The following is a 20,328-nucleotide window of genomic DNA, read 5'->3' as shown; positions in this document are numbered from 1 at the left end:
ACTCTTGAGATCCATTCTTCACCAAAATTCTTAAAATAAATTTTTAGAATACGGTGATGAAAAATAATACAACTGCAGGAGTCTCAGGAGTCTGCTCACACCGTATCTATGCCACCAGGCTTTAAGGGACCAAATAATGTTAACTGTCAAAACACAATAGCTTTATTCTTGTGTGCAGTTACTAGAGTCACATTTAGGAGTTACCATAAAGCTTTTTATTTCTTGGTGAAAAATGATAATGACTGCAAAAAAACTGTTCTGAAATCACATCCATTTCAGACCGAAGTTTCATTTCAAATCTGCACAAACCAGCTTTGATTGTTCACAGGTGCTGACGATAAAAACCCAATTCTGAGTGGATACTGTTTGTAACTCCATCTGGAATGGGAAACACAGAGACTGGCTTGGGCTACAGAAAGCAGGGGGTGGAGGGGGACAGCAGAGGAATTACCCTCATCCTTCACCATCATGACTCCAGTATCCACTCCGAGGAGCCATGGGGTGCTTCAGACACTATAGGTGACTGCTTCATCCCAGCAGCCCCACCAGCACCCGGCACTTGCAGGAAGGGCAGGGGGAGGTGAGGGGAACATCCCAACCACCACATGAGAAGCCAGGCAAAGCTCGGCTTGTCATAGAATCACAGGGGTTTGGATTGGAAGGGACCTTAAAACCATCTAATTCCAACTCCCTAACTGAAAATCATGAACGGTTTCCTCTAAAAGAGGTTGCTTCTTTTCCTCTTGCAAGATTTTTTCTGATTACTCAATAATTAGGGAAAGAAGACATGGATCAAACCCAGAATTCATTCTTTAAAAAAGTTGAATGTATTAATAAAAACACAATCACCAAATCACAATGCTTTGCCTTTCTTTTAATATATATATATTAAATATATTATATATTATATATTAATATATTAATATTATATTAATATAGTTATATATAATATATTTATATATATTTAATATATATTAAATATAATATATATTATATTTAATATATATATATTAAAAGAAAGGCAAAGCATTGTGATATATATATATATATAAAAACACCACATGATATAAAATCTTCAAGAGACTTTCCAAAGATTTTGCCTCAAATGACGGTGCCTCTCATAAGTCACATTCAAATCCCTTTCTTCCTGGGACTCCCTCCAACCATCAGCGCTCATTGTCACCTTTGGAATATGTTAAACTAAGGAGCAGCATGACCTTGCCTATTTGGCCTAAAAAGAGGGGGATTTCTCTTTGCTCTTATTGGAATGAAATTTTCTGGGTTGCTCACGCTCACGCACTCATAAATTTGACTCTTCCCTCACTGACGTGTCCTTTTGTTAAGAACAGTTCAAAAGTTCAGTTAGCAACAACCCAATTTCTTAGCTTGCCGAGCAGGTCCCTGGGCTAGTTAATCAAGAAATTAGAGGACTACAGTGCATGGCAGTACATAAACCACATTTGATATTATTAGTTGCTGTTAATAAGCTTATACACAAATGCCAACATACACTTATTTATTATTTTAATTATTTATAGCATGAAGAAGCAGCCTATCTGCGAGCAACCGGACTTATCCTCTAAAAGACTTCCTGCTGCAGAGCTGCCAGTCTCTCGGTGCAACTGTGGCCATTCCTAATTAAATAAATAATCTGCCCTAGACAACCTCACTGAGTGCCAGCCATGAGCACCGGGGCTGGGTGACAACAAATCACCGCAGGCAGAGTGCCAGTGCTCCTTCATGGAATCCAAAGAGAACGATGATTTCCCTTCAGCAAACGTTTTGCATAACCATTTGCCACAGTTTAATTGATCTTTGCTACAGCACAGTAGTAAAAACCTCTCCATTTCTATGTGTTTTTGGAGAGTACTTCATGTTCTGTTGATTTCCTTCTCTCTGTATTTGGCTGACTTTTTGCATCAGTTGTGCAGCTTTTTGCATAGAATCATCTACCCCTCTTTTTTAATTTAGGGAGAAGTCCTCCTCATTATCTCTTCTTATTGACCCAGACTCATCCTTCAAAGACAGCTTTAAGTCTACGATCATCCCCCACTTTGATTTCCACCATAACCATATCAGCTATACCAGCCAAACTCAAGTTACTTCCTTCTCCACCAATCTTCTCTTATCAGTACACACAAAACCATTCTTTAATGTTTAACATTTACTGTACTATACAGCTATTTAGGCATTTTCATAACCGCGGGGAAAAAAAGTGGAAAATTCCCACTTTGTGCTGAGATATTGATCAATTTTAAAATCCATTGCAAGATCCCACAATCAATGTTATGGAGTGACTTCAGGACCTGACAGCAGCGTAAACATCAGCAAATTTTCATGGGCAATCAGAGGCATCTCAATTACCTGAGCACTGCCTCAGCTATCGAAAGGACAGCCTGACCTACTGGGTGGTCAATATCTTCCTCTGCGCTGATGGTCTTAGAATACCTACGCAGAAACAGGGAAGCTCTTGGGTGCTCTTGTGTAGAAAATTTCTCCTTACATTTATGCACTCCAAATGTGAGAGGTGAGTTGCTCCCCGCCATGCAAAGGAACTCAGAAGCTTTGGGGGCCAGCAGGGGCTGGGGCTGAAGGGGAGCTCCCAGGCTCTGGCCACCTCCAGCTTCAGCCACTTCAGCCACCAGGCTCCCAAAGAGTTGGATGTGCGCTCCTCTCTGCACACAATTCACCTTAAGGTACATGAGCACCCAAGCAACACAGGTATTTCACAGCTCCCAAAACAGCGTTTGACCGCCTACCACCTCTTGGCCAGTTGGGCTGACCCATAGAAGTAGAAGAGCAATGATGGTTGCTGCAGAAAGGAAAGAGAGAGAGCAGCACATGCACTGACCATGCTCTGCGCGTGAGGACGTGGCCTGTGGAGCACGAAGAGCTTTCTCTGGTATGCCCTCGAGCCCGCTCTGCCACAGGGAGGGCTCCAGAAGAAAGAGAGAAGAGTACACAGAGAGAAAGAGCTTTACACTCACAGCGCAGTCAACTTCCCTAAATTTCATCCCTCCTCCTTGTTCCCCAGTTTCCATAAATAACCTAAACAAAGGCAAGAACTGCAGAGGCAGGGAGCCTGAAAAGAGCTGCAGTTCAAAAATACAAAAAGGTGGCAAGGGAATTGAATAAAAAGACACGTTCCTTTTGGAAAAGAACAGTGACATCCTTCAGCCTGGTGGCACATCAGCATGGATGTAGGTCGGTACCTGGAAGCGGGATGTCAGGCCCCGGGAGCTGGTGCAGGAGGCACAGCAGAGGTGCACGGCGAAGGGATGGGAGCTCTTCAGCCTGCCTGAGAGGTCTGCACTGGAGGGAGAATGCCTTGGCCATGCCTGCCCTCACATGTTACAGCCCAGCAAATGGCTCCCGTCACTTCACATGCCTAGTATCAGAAGACACTTGACATTTTCCCTTAAAAGTAAAGGCGCCTTAATGTGAAAAACATCTCTTAATGACTAAGAATAGAGTCAGCAGCGAGCATTTGCACCCAAAGAACTCAGTTCCTCCCACATTAAAGCAACCTCCCGGAAAACTGATTACAAACAAATTAACAAACAATTAGTGTGTCTATCAAAAATACGTGTTTTGCTGCTGGAAAAGAATTAAAGATTCACAGATCCTGCAAAACACACTGAGGGTTAAATCTGATTCCTCATTGCTGGACTGACGGTTAAGGTGAGGGAAGAGGAAAGAGCTCCTTGTGTCGTGCAGCTGCAGCTGCCTTGCTTGCAGGGCATCTGTGAGAGGAGTGAATTTTCTCTAGCAGCTGAAAAGTAAATTCAGCCACTGGTTGAGAGATTTTGTTTTTCATGAACATCAACCATCACACTTACACTTTGACCTGGCTTTGATTTCAGCTGATTCAGCATTGTGTGACAGCATCCCAAGTCCACATTTAATTTTTTTTGCTTCTGATTTTCAGCACTGATCAAAGTAAGTAACTATTAGCACATCCCTGCTTAACTGCGGTGTGATACAGGAATAGTCCTGCCCACTCCAACAAAGACAGCAAGACTCTGGTCAGTGTCACAAAGTCCGTTTTTACCAACAGACACATTGGGCCTTTCCAGCACTTGCTTTCTCTATGTTAGGATATACTGGTAAGGTAACCAAGTAAGCTCAGGTCCCCACTCTTTTACCAAAAATGCATCCGTCTTAATCGTATGTACTACTGCATACTGCAGAATATTTCAGGCACCGCTGTCCAGCAAGAGCCATTCCCTTTTGTGCAGAAAAAAGCACTCTCAGAAACAACATCTCTCTCCAGCCTTCACATCCACAACCTTCTCCTCCTTTGCAGGAGGACAGCTCGCAGTGCCACCGCTCACAAAACTGCTCCTGTCAGAGAAAGGGTGATTTCTCACCTCTGTGGTTCTGGAGCAAAGTTTAAAAACACAATTGCGAGTACAGCCCAAGACTTCAGAAAACAGGAAGCAGAAATGATTTGGAGGTTTGGGGCTTTGGGCTGGGTTTAAATCTCATAATTCTTCATATTTTACTTCTCTTTCACGCTTAGGTAATGATTTTCAAATGGCACAGCTAGCAGTGCCAATACTTATTCCACAGCAATCTTTTTCAGCCTTCTACCATGACGGAAGTCACCACAGGCTGAGAAAACATCCCCTGGCAAACGATGGCACTAGGTGGGCCAACCCATGCCTCCTTAAGAGAAGCTGCAAAGCATCTGAGGGAGAAGCATTTTTGGGAGCAAAGCTGAGCAGAGTGGGAAGGAGGCAGCTTCACACAGCCTTAGCTTCTTTTCCCAGTGGAGCAGAGATTGAGAAGGAAAAACACCACAAGCCTCTCATCTTCTCCAGCTTGCCACAAAAGACGGATGTATTTTTCAGTAAGATCTGGTGAGTCTGACACTGAACTTAGCTCAAGTGACATGAAAAGTTAATGTTTAGGAACAAGGTAGGTGGAGAGGAGGAGGAGGAAAGAAGACATTTGTTATTTGATGTAGATTTCATTCAAAAGCTGCTTTTCACAGGCAGAACTAAAATTTCCATTCAGCTGTTTATTTCTGGTAGCCTAGATAGCTTGAACAAGTGAAAGAAGAGGGATCTAGAGGGAGCCCTTATCCCTGCCTTCCTGACAACTGTTCTTCCTCAGATAACTTAGAAGACAACCAGACACATTTTTCTGACTACCGGTCTCTAAATGCAGTTTTCCTGTTTGGCAAACCGAACAGTGGTGGGGCGTTCCTCCCAGAGAGGCAGGTGCCCCCACTGCACTGCTCTCCAGGGACAGAGGGGGCAGTGTCTCAAGCCCTGCAGAGAGAGATGGAAGAAGGCAAACATTGAAAACTGTTATGGTGTTTATTGCCACCAGCGTTCAAGCATGGTACGAGTCTCAGGAATATTCATATTGTTGGTGTTAGGCTTCCCAAAGAGGTGCAGAAAGCAGCCGGAGAGATCAGCCTCCAGCCACCAACCGTGGTGCCTGCAGCAGCCTCCCAGCATGGCCCTGCTGCACCCACCGGCCCCCAAAGCCTCCTTGTGAAGAATGGCACAACACTCTGATGCTATGAACTTCGCAGCTGCTACTTGAAATTGGCTGGACAAAGTATCAAAGTATCAAAGTAATCCAAATGGTTTCTGTATCTTTTCTGTTCACCTCAGTCTGAATTTTCCTCCTCTGCACCTCTGACATCCTCTCCCACTTCATGTATTACGATTTTCTCACTCTGTTTTGTCTGCCTTACATCTGAAAACAACTTTTCCCTCATGCACAACAGAGCATCCTCGCTTTCCTGCTTTGTGCTCTCCCCAGCCCCCTGTTGTTCTGGGCTGGCCCTTCTGTCTTTGCTCTGTTTCCTCACTCTTTTCTCTTCCTGTCCTTGATTTCTCTCCTCCTTTCTTTTTCCTTTGATGTTTCCTGGTGCTTTCTCTTCATCCTTCCTGCCAAACTGAGCGAGGTACTCCACTGGGAGATGCTCACCAGAAGCAGCTGGCCTGTTCCGGAGGGCTGTGCTGGCTCAGACACCTACGCAGGCGCCCGTCGCCTCGCCCACTGCACTGCTTGCTGGAATTAATCCCGCTCTTCACCCAGGGTCCTGTGTACCACCCATTGTGAAAAGTCAGGAAAATGAAGGTGCCCTGTAACTTGAGGAGCATGTGCTAATTTTATATCGATGTTTTCAATGAGCTACGCCTGTTTTTTGTTCCGGGGGACTGCATAGAAAGCATGACAACAAATCTGGGGGACTCTCAAACGCAGCAGTAGCATGTGGCTCATGCTCCCAGCACTGCCCTCTACAAAGTGCCTGCTTCAAAGCGACCCTTCCTTCCTGCCCAGGTCTGCCACCCCGAGGGTGAAATTCACCCTTTGCCGAGTGCCAGTGCAAGGTTATTTACTCATTTCAATCCAATTTATGCCCTTAGAAAAGATTTACTTGTGTCACACTGCTCTCCTGAGCAGGGACAACTTTCCCCTGACTGGAACCTCAAAGGCAGGCTTCTCACCTCAGTGAAAAAATGTCTTGTTTTTAATATTTTTTTTCCTGTTGTGAGTCAAGAAAAAAAAAAAAAAAAAGATACAGATAAGAGAGAGATGAATTTTATTCCTCCTGGCACAGCAACAGGAAGCAGCCAACCAGCCTCCAACGGCAGGGCTCTGTTCTCTCTGCAGTCACACGGAGAAACCTTGCCGAAACCTATAGGCCAGATCCACTGATAGCTTCTGGCTGCTTTGCCTGTTTTAGCAATGCAAAGCAGCTGTAAATCCAGTTTAACTTGCCAGTTTCTGTCAGCCTTACTGTGCCAGCTTAGCACTGCTGCTAGCCTCAGAAATCCCAGCAGCCGGAGGTTCCCCCCTCCCAGCCTGACTCCGGGCCCTGGAGGCTGATCCTTCTTCCACCCGCTGGCCGCTAGCACAAGGAGCAGGACGGCCTCAGGCATTTCTTCTCCCTGAGCAGAGAGCATTTGTCACACTCCCCTTTCCCATGTGCACACAGCCAGCTGAGCAGATCAAAGGGAATCCACTTAATGATCAACTCCGGTTAGTCCCTGGCCACTTGTCCGCTTGCTCCGGATGGTGACTCCCGACCCTGCCCAGGAGCAGGTGCATTACTGGGGCAAGGCTGCAAACCCAGGCAGGCTGGCAGAACAAAACACCCCATTTCCTTGTACTTTTATAGTTCTTTAGAGGTCAGGAAACAGAGCTCAGGCTTGTTTCCTGCTCCTCAGCCAGGGAAGATGGGGGAAACTGGAGGTGGATGTAGAGAAAGGCAGAAAGAGGGCAGATCAAAAAGATCAAGGAAAATAATAATAAAAAGAAGACAACACTGCTTCACTCTAGTCTGTAAAACAGTACATCTTGGAAAAAAAATAATCTCCCCGCAACCAAGCCTCTCTCTCCAGGGATACACAACAGTCTCAGGAATTAATAGCATTTTCTTGCAACATTCAAGTGCTGCTGCACTTACAGTCTTATAAAAAAAAAAAAAAATCACTAAAAAAACAACCTCTTCTTTTGCTTCTTGCCTGAGAAAAACACACATGAAAAGAATTTGAGAGAATGTGGGGGGGAGGGCGCAATCATGTCAGTTCTGATTTTCTAAGAACAAAGCCTTTACTTTATATATAAATAAGTAAACTGGAGATGTTCGGCATGTCTTCTTTTTTTTCCATCTCACTCTCAGCCCCTTGCTCTGAATGCATTAATACATACACCTTAAGCACAATCGGGCTTGTCGTGTTGCCATGGAACTGAAACCTTTGCAGTTTGGATGGTGATGTACGCCAGGAAGCATACTGTTCTTACACTTCCTATAACAGAAGCAAAAATCACTGCATAGCATTAACTCCCTTAGTATTTAAGGCATTCAGTGTCTTTCTTGTCTGTTCTTCTTCACACAGAGTTTGCTTTTTCTATCTTGCCACATGCAAATGAAATGCATTTGACACAGCTGTTCTTGTCTTTATGAAGTCAATAGCTCACACGCTGAGCACGCTGCAGAAGGTCCACAAGACGACGGACTTTCCCTTTTTAATAAGAGCTGTTTGCAGGCATGCAGCAGCTGAAACGAAGGCTGGAGAAAGCATAAGTAGATGCAATACACGTGGATACAACAATGTATATGCCAAGGCAGCATTTTCGTACACTTTGGAAACCTAGTCAAGCATATTTATAGCTAACGCTCTTGACGCTCAATGTTCTTTTGTCCAAACAGCCAAATCACAGTATAAAGCTCCTGCAGCAGGCGGCAGGTCTTTCTACACCTCTGTTTTGTAACTGATGTTGGTGGGCTTTCAGTGGTGAGCAGAGCTCTGGCCACTTCACTTACAGGAAAAATAAAGTCAGTACAGCTCTGCGTTATCTAAAGCTTCAGCCTACAATGATTATCTTCAACAGTTCTGAGGTTTTTGCCAAAGCTTCTAAAAATGGCTGTACGCACATTGCAAATAAATCAATTTTTATGTTCAAAGTAAAAACAGGGTATGCAAGTATCCAAGTTTATTATAAAAAGGTTACCATAATAAATAAATAAATAGCCATTCACATATATAAACGTTGGATCTGTACCTGCTGAAACAGCTGGAAGCCTGTCCATGATCTGAAGCCAGCCCGAGGCTTTTACCTCCAAAGTTAAATATTTGCATAGCATTAAGCTTAAAATTAAAGCATTTGCTGAGGAAACTTGCTGACTCGCATATAGGGAAAAACAAGAGGGAATTTAGCTTCACTACACACAGGGGCAGATTCTTTGGATGCCTTCCCCATCACATGGATTCCTGGACAGCACAAGGACAGACAGACTACCAGCCTGGGAATTCCCCCTTCGTTTTCCGGAGGATTTTGTGTGTGGCTCGGATAGAAAAGCAGTAACCCAGGTAGCTACTTTATGAAGAAGGCATTTGTGCTCACTCCTCATCCCTCGACCACCTGGTAACACTCCTTCCCCAGCGAAGAAGGGCCCCATTCACCCCACGCCTCCGCCCAGCAGGTTCCCGCATCCCGCTGCCACAAGCCACCTCTTTCTTGTCCACAGCTCCTGGGGCTGAACCGGCCGGCTCGCAGCGAGCGTTTCCTGCAGCAAACCTGCCCCCAGGGACGTGAGGTTGTGCCTGCTCATAAGGAGGCTTTCTGAGGCACGTTTTGCCCCCGTGCCGGCACAAGGCACAAAAGCGCTGCTGTCTGTATGCGCTTTCACAAACTGCAGGGAGAGTCTTCTCCAGCACCCTCAGGTCCCCTCTGCTCCCCTCTACTGATGGAAAAACCAAGCTGAACAGCGCTGACAAAGCCTCTTTCCCTTCACTGGCAATGAATTTCTGCTCACACTACGCCCCTACCACCCCTGCCCTCACCTCTGGTTTAAGTCAGGCTCTCACCGTCGGTTTTCTTGTTACAGGAAAATGTATATTGTGTGACGATGAAAGGCCGGCGCAATGTCAAGAGCATTAAAAAGACCCTGGGGACTGATTAGAGTCAAAAGGGAAAGGATTTATGACGGCTAATAAAGTTAAATCTCTCAGAGTTCTGCTTATCCTTTGCAATTCCAGGTAACCAGATCTTATAGGAAAAGTTATTAAAATGTTGGAAGTTATTACTGTCCCCTTTGAAAGGGTTCCCTGATAGGGAAACCTGTGCTCTGACTGCAGGCACCTGGCCAGGACAGAGCCCAGCTCACCAGCAGGGCTGAGCTGACATCAAGGAGACAAAGAGGGGGAAACTTTTCTCTCCACCAGCACCGTGCTTCTATGTGGAAGAGCTACCGCACAAAGAGGGAGGCTCTCACCCTTCATTCCCAGCTTGTTTGAATACATGCACATGTCACTGGAGGATGCAATGGAACTGCACTCGACAGGTTTGCTCTGAGGCTTTTAAAACGCTTATTAATGTAATATAAAGTCAACATAATTTTATAAGATGTTAAATGATTTTCCACACTGAGATGATGAGATTGAGAGAGGGTGAATAGAAGAGGAGGGCCAAATTCTTTAAAATATTGGCAATTGTGTACCAATATCTAAATTACACACACACTTTACTGGATAACACATTTTCGTTTTCCTACCACTTAATAATCATAAATGTGGTACATATGCCCTTTCCATTTTCTCACTTTTGCTATAGTACATCCAATTTAATTTCCTGTGGAAGTCTGTAATCTTTTACACTGTGCCTGCCTCGGAAGCCTTTCAGCAATAAGCAGAGTGCAGTCCTTCAGAAGGCCTATCTTTTATGAGCTTTGCTCCTCCAGATTAGTTTCCTGAAATGTTTGCAATGCTATATCAGAACTGGCCTAAGAGGAAAACAAAAATAATATCCAAAAGGAAAAACAACCAAGAAGACCTTCACTTCCTTCTGACTCCTACATTCAACAGTCAAAAGAAATTTCATTCTCTGAGAAGATGGCAAATCTGTGAAGGTTAATATTTCCCATCAGAAGTTCTCCCAAGGTGTGAGATACGGCACCCCCTGTTATACAGCTCAAAAGCAGACACCTCGCTGCTCTGCTTCCTCTTTGGTCCCAGTGAACACAGACACCTACAAGCAGTCACCACCGTGGCAGCCATCTCTCCCCATCAGCTGGCCCGTAGCTCCCTGAAATATCTGCTCTCCCTGTGACAAGTCACTTTCCACCTAAGAAAAGGAAAATGTCAACCAAAACACATCCATCCTTCTTTTGAAAAGATTCCTGTGACAGCAGGAAACTAGCCTAGCTGGCCTACTGGGTCCTTCCCAGACCTCTGCCCCTGCACAATGCAAAACGCATTTTCTTCCAACTAACTTTCCTTCAGGGATTACCAAGGGTGGCCACAAAGACACGTTAGAAGCCCTTTCAGCAGGATCCATGCTCTCTCACTTCAGTGGGAGACGTCATCCCCAAGGGCTTCCCGTATAGAAGAACCAGAGCTCAGCCAGGTTTGGCTACCTCTTCACCATTCATAACCTAAGTTACCTGAGCTTCAAATGGCGCTCCCAAAACAAACTGAATTGTTTAATGAAGCATGAGCTTCCTTTCCCTAATCCCTGTAAGATTTTGTATTGCTTTCCATGTCTCACACCACTGATGCAGCAGTAAATCAGCCACATTTCTGACAAACATCTTCAAACCTTTACACAAAAATACAGCGCGTTTAATCCAGATGCATACTTTTGGAGCCAAGAGTTATCTTTCCTCATCATTTTATAACTCTTGAAGCTACACGTGGATTTTCATCGAGTCCTCTCCTATGTTATTTTGTCAATCCATTTCCTTGTAATTTTGTTTCATGCTGTATCTTTAACACTTAATCTTTAAAAAGTAGCTAATCAGAAAAAAAAAAAAATCCCCACAGAGAACATTACTTAAACAAAAGTCTCAGATGCTACGTGCAGTGCAATCCAACTCCCATCAGCGTGAAGAAACGTTTTTCTACCAGCTTCAGTGGGAGTTGCATTGCGGCTATAAATCAGATGAAGATGCTCCATGCTAACGGCTATGTGGTGTGCTATAAACTGCTCCAGAACATAAAACAATGACATAGCCATTCTCATAAAAACAGTTTGCTCGTGGTTTACAGTACCTGAGTCAGAACAGTAGGAAATAAAAACATGCCAGATATTAGTGACTTGAAATTTCTGTCTTTGTAGACCATAAATTAAATAGCCTCCTTTCACAACATGTGGCTCAGTCTCCACTTCCTTTTACAGGGTGAGGAAAAAAGATTCAATATACAGATTTAATTCCTATCAAAATCTTATTCAAAGGCAGTGGGTGATGTAAAGCTAAACATCAGGGGAATACCTGCCATCATCTGGCTGAATTTGGTAAAATGGAGTTAATTTGCACTTCTTTGGGGATTCATTGGTGTGTGAAATTAATCGAATTCAGATTGGCCAGAAACTGAAAATGGAATGAAGGAGAAAAGCAATTAAAGACCTTTCCTAACACAAAAATAGTACTGCTTTAAATGCAATGATACAGTTAAGGTACAAAACCCTTCATGCCAATGCCACCACTGCTTCCTCCTTGAGGAAGAGAGTAGTAGGCTGCATATCTACACGCCATCGTTACACCAGGATAACTTCACCCAAAGAAAACATCGGTAGAAGGTTTCTACCAACAGCTGTAAATAAATACATTTTCATTTACTCATAGGTAAAACAGTTCACTGCTCTGCATATGGACCAGGCCTAGCAGATAAACATCTGTTGGAACGGCTCGGCATAATTGATTATACATGTGGCTTAACATTTACTTCATTGACTTTTAGCACCTTTGTGTTATTGTTCCTGTGCTGCTCCAACAAGCGGTGGTTAATGTAAGATGCAGAAGTTCACATACCGTATACTTATGAATAACTGGTTCCCAGAGATGTGGCAGTGATAACATTGTCATCGTATGATTCAGGGTTGCTCGCTGCAGATCACATATCAGGAGAGGGTCCCACCTGAAAACAGAACAAGTCCAGATATATTGTTCATCATAATCAGAGGTTTACATCAAGCTTTACTAACACATTTGTGCATTTTCACGTATTTCCCCTCTGCATTAACAGTATCTGGGCTCCTCCCAGGCTCATAGAAATCATTTTGCTGTTCACGATGACAAGCAAAAGTTCACTGATGTAGGCAAACCGTTTGGCCACTGCTCCAGGCCAGTTTTCAGGCATGATCTCAAGGCAGCGAAAACTAGTTTCCATTGATAACACATAAGCTGTAACTGTTTGGTGGACAGATAAAGATTTCCCATGTCAGGGATTTGACAATAATGCAGCGGTGAAAGGAATTACCTTATCAGTGTTCAATCTTGTGCTCAATCTTTTTTTTTTTTTTTTTTTTTTTTTTTTTTTTTAAGTTGAATGTCACCGGTTTAGAAGATGCACCACCAAAGATCAAGGGATCTTAAGAGAGCATTACTTTCCTATTGATGACTACAAGCATATTATTTGATCATCTAAAATCACTTGATAATTAATCTGTTAACAAATATTTTCATATATGCAGATACAGAAAATGAGTTTATACTAGCAGCATTGTCTCCAGTGAAAAAGATAAGTGGCAGAAAACAAACTTTCCAAGAGCTGAAAAAGCTTTTTCCTGCTAAAACTAACGGCAAAATCACAACTGATGGAAACAAACACAGGCTCAGGCAACCTTAAAAGTCTACAGTCCTAAATAAACAAAAGCTCACCTGGGCTGTATATCCCCCTAAGTAAGTGTTTGAAACAAGAGTTAAGAAACTCTTGCACATAAATTTCATTGACTTATTCTGCAATGCATGAGGACGTGAATGAAGCTATAAAACACAGCTTTGACATCAAAGGCAGATTAATTGCGTTCTCTTTTATTTTGAAAATGTGGATAAAATGACTTACAGGATACCCAAAAATATACCCAGACACACACAGACGTACAGACACACCCACAGCGGTCAGAAGTCACAGAAGAGATAAAGCCTCCCCCAGAAGAAACCAATCTTCCTCCTGCTTTGCAAGCTGCTTCTCATCCTAGGGCAGGAGGTTTTCAGGAGGGAAGTCTGGTAAATAACAAAGAATTTTAAAGAAATGATGTTTTCAGATTTTACCCACAGTTTACATTTTTTAAATTACTCTAATGCTTCTTTGACTCTTCATACCTCCAAAGTGGCTTGGCTCTTGTTTTTATTATGCTTCACCGGCCAGCCACAACGTCACACAGCTCTCCAGCACCACATACTTCTGCATTTTCTGCCAACTAAGCAAGACAGTGTCTCTGCATTTGGTCTTTAATAACAAGCTTAAGCTAGGAAGAACACATCCATGGTCCAAAACAAGAAAAAGATACTCACAAAGGGTACACTTCCCATGGCACAATGCTAATATGTAATGCCTAGTGCTTGCCTGCTCAGGATCAGTATGAATACAGGTTGGCAAACAGAATCAGCTGTATATAATACATATAATGCCAAAGACAGAGGTGAGACACTGATTCCCAGCATGGGACACAGCAGTAAGGAGCCACCAGCAGAGCAGAGACTGTCGGGGTGGCTGGGGGCAAGCTGCAGATGCGGGGCCCCAACATGCCCCTGCCCCGGGCTTTCTGCAGGGCTCCCTTCATCCAGGGACAGCATCGGTGGGCAGCCAGCTCCCCCAGCTCCATGCCTACACTGCCCAATTGCAAGCTACCAGGAACCATGTGAATGTGTGTGAAACCAGCTGGGGACTGCTGGCAAATAAGTGCAAATGCTGGCTGAAGCACGGAGGGTGAGGTAAATTCACCCTGGTGGGGATGGATGGGAACATGATGTGAACGACATCGACCGCCTGTGAACGCTTTTGTTGAGGACAGAACGCTCACAGCAAAACTGACAGCACTCCCCACCTTACAGACAGAGGCTTCAGAGCATGAGCTTGTGAAAGCTACTCATCTGCCTGGGGAGTTTTGCCCAGAAACTACACACAGAGGGCTCACCAGTCCCTCATTTCCAGAAATGCCGAAACAGTAGCAGGTATCTGTATTCCTAGGTAGACATAGGTATAAAAGAACAAGAAAGCACTACTTTGTAAGTTAAAGCATTCCACCAAATACACTTAAGGGTAAATATTCTTTAAAAATTCTTTCTCTCCACATCCAGACTTGGTACTATAAAGGAGTTTCCCTAAAACAGACATTTTTCAGAGTGTTGGACAGATCCTTTCTATTGATCTGCTTAAATTTTGCTTCCCTATTTCAGGCTTAGAAAGAACTTTCCCTCCCAGAGAAATCATCTGTAGCATCTTTGCCACAAAATGATGCTGCTAAAAATGGCCAGCTGTTTTCAACAGGAAAACACAGTAAGATATGCAACTCATTCTTTTTCTGCTTGCAGATTTATTTGGAGTCATTTAATCAATCTTTCCTTAATGACTGTGCCTAATCATTTAACTTGCATTACCTCATTTACCTTTTCAAAAAACTGCTTGAACTTTTCAGGTGAATAAGTCATGTAAACTTTGTTGTTTTTGTTGTTGCTGCCTGTTAACGGTGCCCTTGGAAAATGAACAGTCTGAAATACAAGTCCTAGATCACCACAGGAGTAGAAAAGAACGACCACAAAATAGCTACATCTTCTACATCCTCAACACAAGTATATCACAACACGAGGCACCAAATGAAATGCTGTCTTTCATCTCTAATGAATTAGTTGAAAACTAATTCAGGCTGGTAGCAGTCAAAAGCCGTCATTGTCATCCTGCTGGTCAATGTTATCTATGGACTGAGTTTGGAGTTCTCCATTTAATTCTCTTTTGACCCTTTTGCCCAGATTCCTTAATGGATTCTCAATCCTATTCTTTGCAAGGAAGACCATGGTCAAGATTTTCAAGGCCACAGGGCAGGTACTGTACTCAATGCCTATTTCCTCTCTGCTCGCAGTTGAGATGGAGGGAACTCAGGGACTGTGCATGAGAATGCCAAAATTCCTCAAAACAAACCACTTCTGGTAGAGCAGGAGGCGCTAAGGAGAAGCTGCTAAGAGGAGCCCAAACTACTCATGAATCTGACAACTTTCAAGATCTTTCACATAGATTTCTCTGGCAGAGACTTCCTAATGTCTTTCCCTTGGTGAGAAAGAGATAGCAAAGTTCTGAAAATACATTTTGACAGAAATTGCAAGTCCTAGAAGAGCCTCTTTAAAGCAAAGGCAAAGTCTTTCTAGGTGAAGAAGACAACTGGACACCTTTGTGAAACCTGAAAGTGTAAATTATATAGGAGATACATAAGTAAACAGCACTGGCAATTATGGAAATAGCTTGTGAAGACAGGAATACACTGGGGAACTGGCACTGAATCTGGGTGGGGGAAAGATGGGGAACTAAAGATACAAATCAATACAGCCTCTACTGAAAGAGAGAACTGTAAGAAAATACACACAGTTCTTTTCCAAGCTGTATATTTACTATAGTTGACAGTAGTAATCTCCAGTGCCAACAATTAAGACCTTCATTTTTATGAGCATACTTCTAAGGAAATGCAAATATCAGGCACAATTACTTCTCAAAACTGAGTCTATTTGTCTTAAAACAATCTTAAAACTGTATTTAAACATAATGAACTACAGGTAAGTTACTCTTTTGCCCCGAAGAACTTTTCTTACAGCACTGAAGAAGAAAACATGTAATTGTTTGCACCATAAATGTTCATATTACTGCATACAGCACATTCACACCAGAGCTGAGGAGATCTTATAGACACAGGTGTTGAGAGCACGCCTATAAAGCACTGTTGTGCTCTAGGGCTTAGCAAGGTTTTAGCAATTCTTTCTCCACCTTCAACAAATACTGGTTGCTGGCTGGAAAAACAAATGAGGACTTATAAAATGGTCAAAGTATTTAAACCCACATGGTTAGATTGGCTAGATACAGGCACCAAATTGTTTTTTAAAGTCAAGGCTAAGCAATACACCTCAAAAATTCCTCCAATACATATATTTTATTATGATTCTCAAAAAATCTATAGCTACTAATTACAAAAAATACATTTGTGAATAAACTTTCAGAAAAATATATTCTAAAATGAAAGGAAAAATGTAACTAATGAACTGAAAACACATTAACTTGCCTGAACTACAAAACTTTCCACTCCTTTCCTCCTCAGAAATTTGAGGAATTAAGAAGGGAATTACAGTCCTGAGCTCACCTTCCCTGGCACTTGCCAGTGTCAGAAGTTAAGCGTTATGTCAGTAAAGGTGAGAAAGCCCCTCTTTAGTTCTCTCTGACATCCGAAGCCATATTACATACAACATAGCACTTGTATACCTTACTGGGCAACATAAAACAAGGATGAATCAGCTGCCTGTAAAATACGCCAGGCTGACATCCACACGCACACCAAAGACCTCCTCTCTGTGCAGAACAAGCACAGAGAAGCAGCAACGTGAGCTGCTTCCCGAACCGTGTTTCCAAACACTCTTTGGTTACATCCTGGAATGAACAAGAGCAGGAGTTTCTCAGTAACAAGGAATTACATGGCTGGTAAGAGCAATTCAGTTCAGTGGCTGTAATGTCCTAACACAAACAGACCGCATCAACATGTAGGAGAGGAAGCAAGGAGAGAAAGCAAATACAGCTACAAACACAGGATGAACTGCTCTGCTGCAATCTACATGTATCCTCCGTCAGACAGCATCGGGGGGTTCCAAACAGATCAGACATGCTCCCCGGCACAAAGCTGCACAACAAGAGTGATGATGTGCCAGAAAAATAATGCATGAAAATCCCCGGAGAACCAGCATTTTTTTTTCCTTGGACTTTCTTTGATAACCTGCACAGAGGGCATTTAAAATCAAAAAATATCTACCAGATTGTCTTTGTCATGATATACTCCATCAGCACTACTTAATTAAGTGTATTGTTCTCTTTCCCACTGCGACTTGCTTTGACCTTTCTCTTTTTTTTTTTTTTTTTTTTGACTAATTCTTTTTTTAAATTCTGCCCCTCATTTTCATGAACGTTAGTGATCACAAAATATATTGAGAGTGACAGGCGGTAACCATTACTGGAGGCTGTCACACTTGGACTGCGATGCAGACGATCATCCGGAGGCTGGTACACTAGTGCGGAGTGAGAAGGTCACTCAGTAGCCATCCCTCCCCTCCAAAGAGCAACACTTCTGAAAAACAACCTCCTAAATAAACAGCTAACATCAAGAGCATTTCACAGCAATTTCTATTTCTCTTCCAGCAACAGTAAGAGAAGTTCCATATCAGAGAACAAAAGTCATTAAACGGAGCATGCTGTCAGACATGACAGCGCATGTTGGGGCTATGAAAGCAGCGGAAGCAACAGCCAGTCCCCCAGCATCACAAGTACAGGTGAGAGACACGCAGAAGAAAGACAGAGTCGGTCTGAAATGGCACAAAGAGATCTGATCACTAATCAGAGACAGAAACCCATCTGAGAGTCACAACTGTCTCTGCAGGCTCTGAAAGACAGAATTAAATTGGTTTAGTACTATATTCAAAAATGAATTTAATTAGCTGACATTAAGCAGGATAAGTTTGCGGTACCATGTTGTTCTGACAAGCTGTCTCCAGAAGGGTAAGTGGAAGGTAAAATCATATTTTTCAGGATGAGATTACAGACGTGCACTTAGAAGGTAACGGCGTGTCTGCCGAGGGCAGCTTACAGCTGGAGCTGGACACTTCGTCTCACACTGCAAAGGATGCTATGTGACAGATGAGCCAGGATTGCGAGTTTTAGATTCTGCACGTTTATTCTTATGGCTGCACAGCTTGATCTCTTTGTGATATCACCACTTACGTGAAGAATAAGCCTCAGCATAACCTCTGCCAGGAGGTTTGCTCCAGCTTCTCCCAGTCAGTCAGTCCCAGCATCTACTGGGAGCCACTGTGGAGCGATGGTGGTGGGGAAAATGAAGCAGACAGAAGCTGTGGCCATAACATGGGGGTAGAGAGCAACAACTCAAGAATCAAGGGTAAAATCCAAAGGGAATCCAAATCAGGTGCTTCCCTGAGGAAGACTTGGAAGAAATGGAATAACAAATTCCAGAGCAGAAGCTGCATGCTTGTGAAACCAAACCAGCATCTATTTTGCATGCCTCCTATTCAGTGATGAACTGAGCTCTGGTGAAAAGCATCTCACTGCCAGCACTAGAAACCCTGATGGAAATCCAGCAGATTTGCAAAGCAGGGCCACACACCCCAGGCTGTGACCATGGTAGCTACTGCTCACATCACTCAGTGAGGTCTCAGCTCTGATGGCAGGACCAAGCCAAACTCACTAGGCAAGACAGAGGAGCTTTGGCCACCCCATTAGCAGCGATCATTAGGGAGTTGCTGTTCTATCACATGTTGCAAGTGCACAGCAATATCAGCTCTCAGTTCAGCCTGGGAGTGCCCTTCCTCCTCTCCCAGCCCCTCTCACCAGACCTGCATTTAGGCTGTGTGACCCTGAGAAGCCATTTGCAGGTTTTTAGGAGCAAGCATCACACACCACATGCCCTTCTTCAGCACCACATGCATCGCTCTGCTTTAGTGGCTTCTTACACTGATAAACCCCTCCCCGTGTACCCAGCTGTCGTCCCCTCAGCCACATCTGGACCAACAAATTAAACGTGCTCTTTCCCATACCCTGTCTCTGTGACATCTGCCAGCAGAGGCAAAGCCACTGAGAACAGCAGCTAACAGTTAGGGATGAAGACTGGCAGGGGACAGAGACCCTCGTTTTACTAGCCATTGGATGGGTGACCTTGAATCTCTCATTTTATGTTTTCTCGTGTTTAAAGAGAATTACCGTGTTGCTTTTCAGCTATACTGATAACCACAGATATGAGATATTACTTGCTACTTATGTATATCACCCATTACTATACATAACTAAAGAACTGCCTTCAGCTAAACAAACCTAGCTACAGGCACAGAACATATGATTTTGTAGTATTAATTCTTAATTATTTCACTCTCTTCCAGGAAACGCAAGTCCACAGCTGAGCATGAATAAAGACACAAGATCTTGACGATAAGAGAAGCAAAACAATGGCCTGACATGACCTAACTAAAGCACAGGATACTACTCCCCCAGGGTAGAAATCTCCTTACTCCAAAACTTCCTTCCAAGTGCTCTGAATATGTCACTAGACAAAGAAACAAGAAATTCACTTTTGCAAGACAACAACATTTTTTACAACAGCAGTATCTGACATTATTCCATAAATCTTCCAACAATCAATGCGCCTTATGTCAGAAGGGACCTTTAAACTTCAGATTAAAACAAATTAGGGGCTCAATCGCAACACAAAGATACATGTAATAAACTTTAAATATGTCCAAAGCTTCGCTGGAAAAAGGTCTGCTGAAGGTTTAACAGGAGGCCCAAGGCTCACCCAGCTGACCTGCGTGCTGCTTAGCACCCCGCGGTGCTGAAGCGCTACCGACTGACAGGGCTGGAGCTCCCAGCGTCCCCGGGCGTCAGATCTGACATGGGAGGGCATGTCACCAGCCATCTGTCCGTGATTCCTGTGATAACCTTTCTGCTCCCTCTTCATCCTTATCAGATACTTAGGTTGTAAATTGGGTGTGCCTGAAGACACAAGGTCAGGGTAGCCTACTTGTTCACAGAAGCCTTTACACAATACCACGGGAAAAAATTGTAATCATAAATCACCTATATCTCACAATTCCAACATTTTACCATTTTCACAGAACTTCCCATAGAAAAAGTATTCTCAAAGGAATTAATTGTGTCTTCCTCTCAAATCTCTTTTGTAGCCTTGTTTCTGGCCGCAGCAGCTGCTTTCACATCAAGGACCAGACCCTCACCTCCTTTTCTACAGTGGCGCAAACACAGTCAGGAACTGCATCGAAAAGACAGATGCTTATAGGAAACCGGGGTTCATGATTTCTGCTGCATACTG

General features: G+C 43.5%; 1 protein-coding gene across 4 annotated transcripts in view; it reads right to left on the bottom strand.

Moving 5' to 3' along the window:
• Positions 1-20,328, bottom strand: part of HIVEP2 (HIVEP zinc finger 2) — a 134,622-nt gene that overhangs the window by 88,146 nt on the left and 26,148 nt on the right. For all 4 annotated transcript variants that reach the window (XM_082756095.1, XM_082756094.1, XM_082756096.1 and 1 more), the window contains exon 2: positions 12,281-12,386. The gene's annotated coding sequence lies outside the window, so the exon portion shown is untranslated. The remainder of the gene's footprint in view (positions 1-12,280; positions 12,387-20,328) is intronic.

This window comes from Aythya marila (assembly GCF_965140915.1).
Source record: "Aythya marila genome assembly, chromosome: 3".
NCBI lineage: Eukaryota > Metazoa > Chordata > Aves > Anseriformes > Anatidae > Aythya > Aythya marila.
The sequence above is the reverse complement of the archived record's forward strand: the minus strand, read 5'-3'. Positions and strand labels throughout refer to the sequence as shown.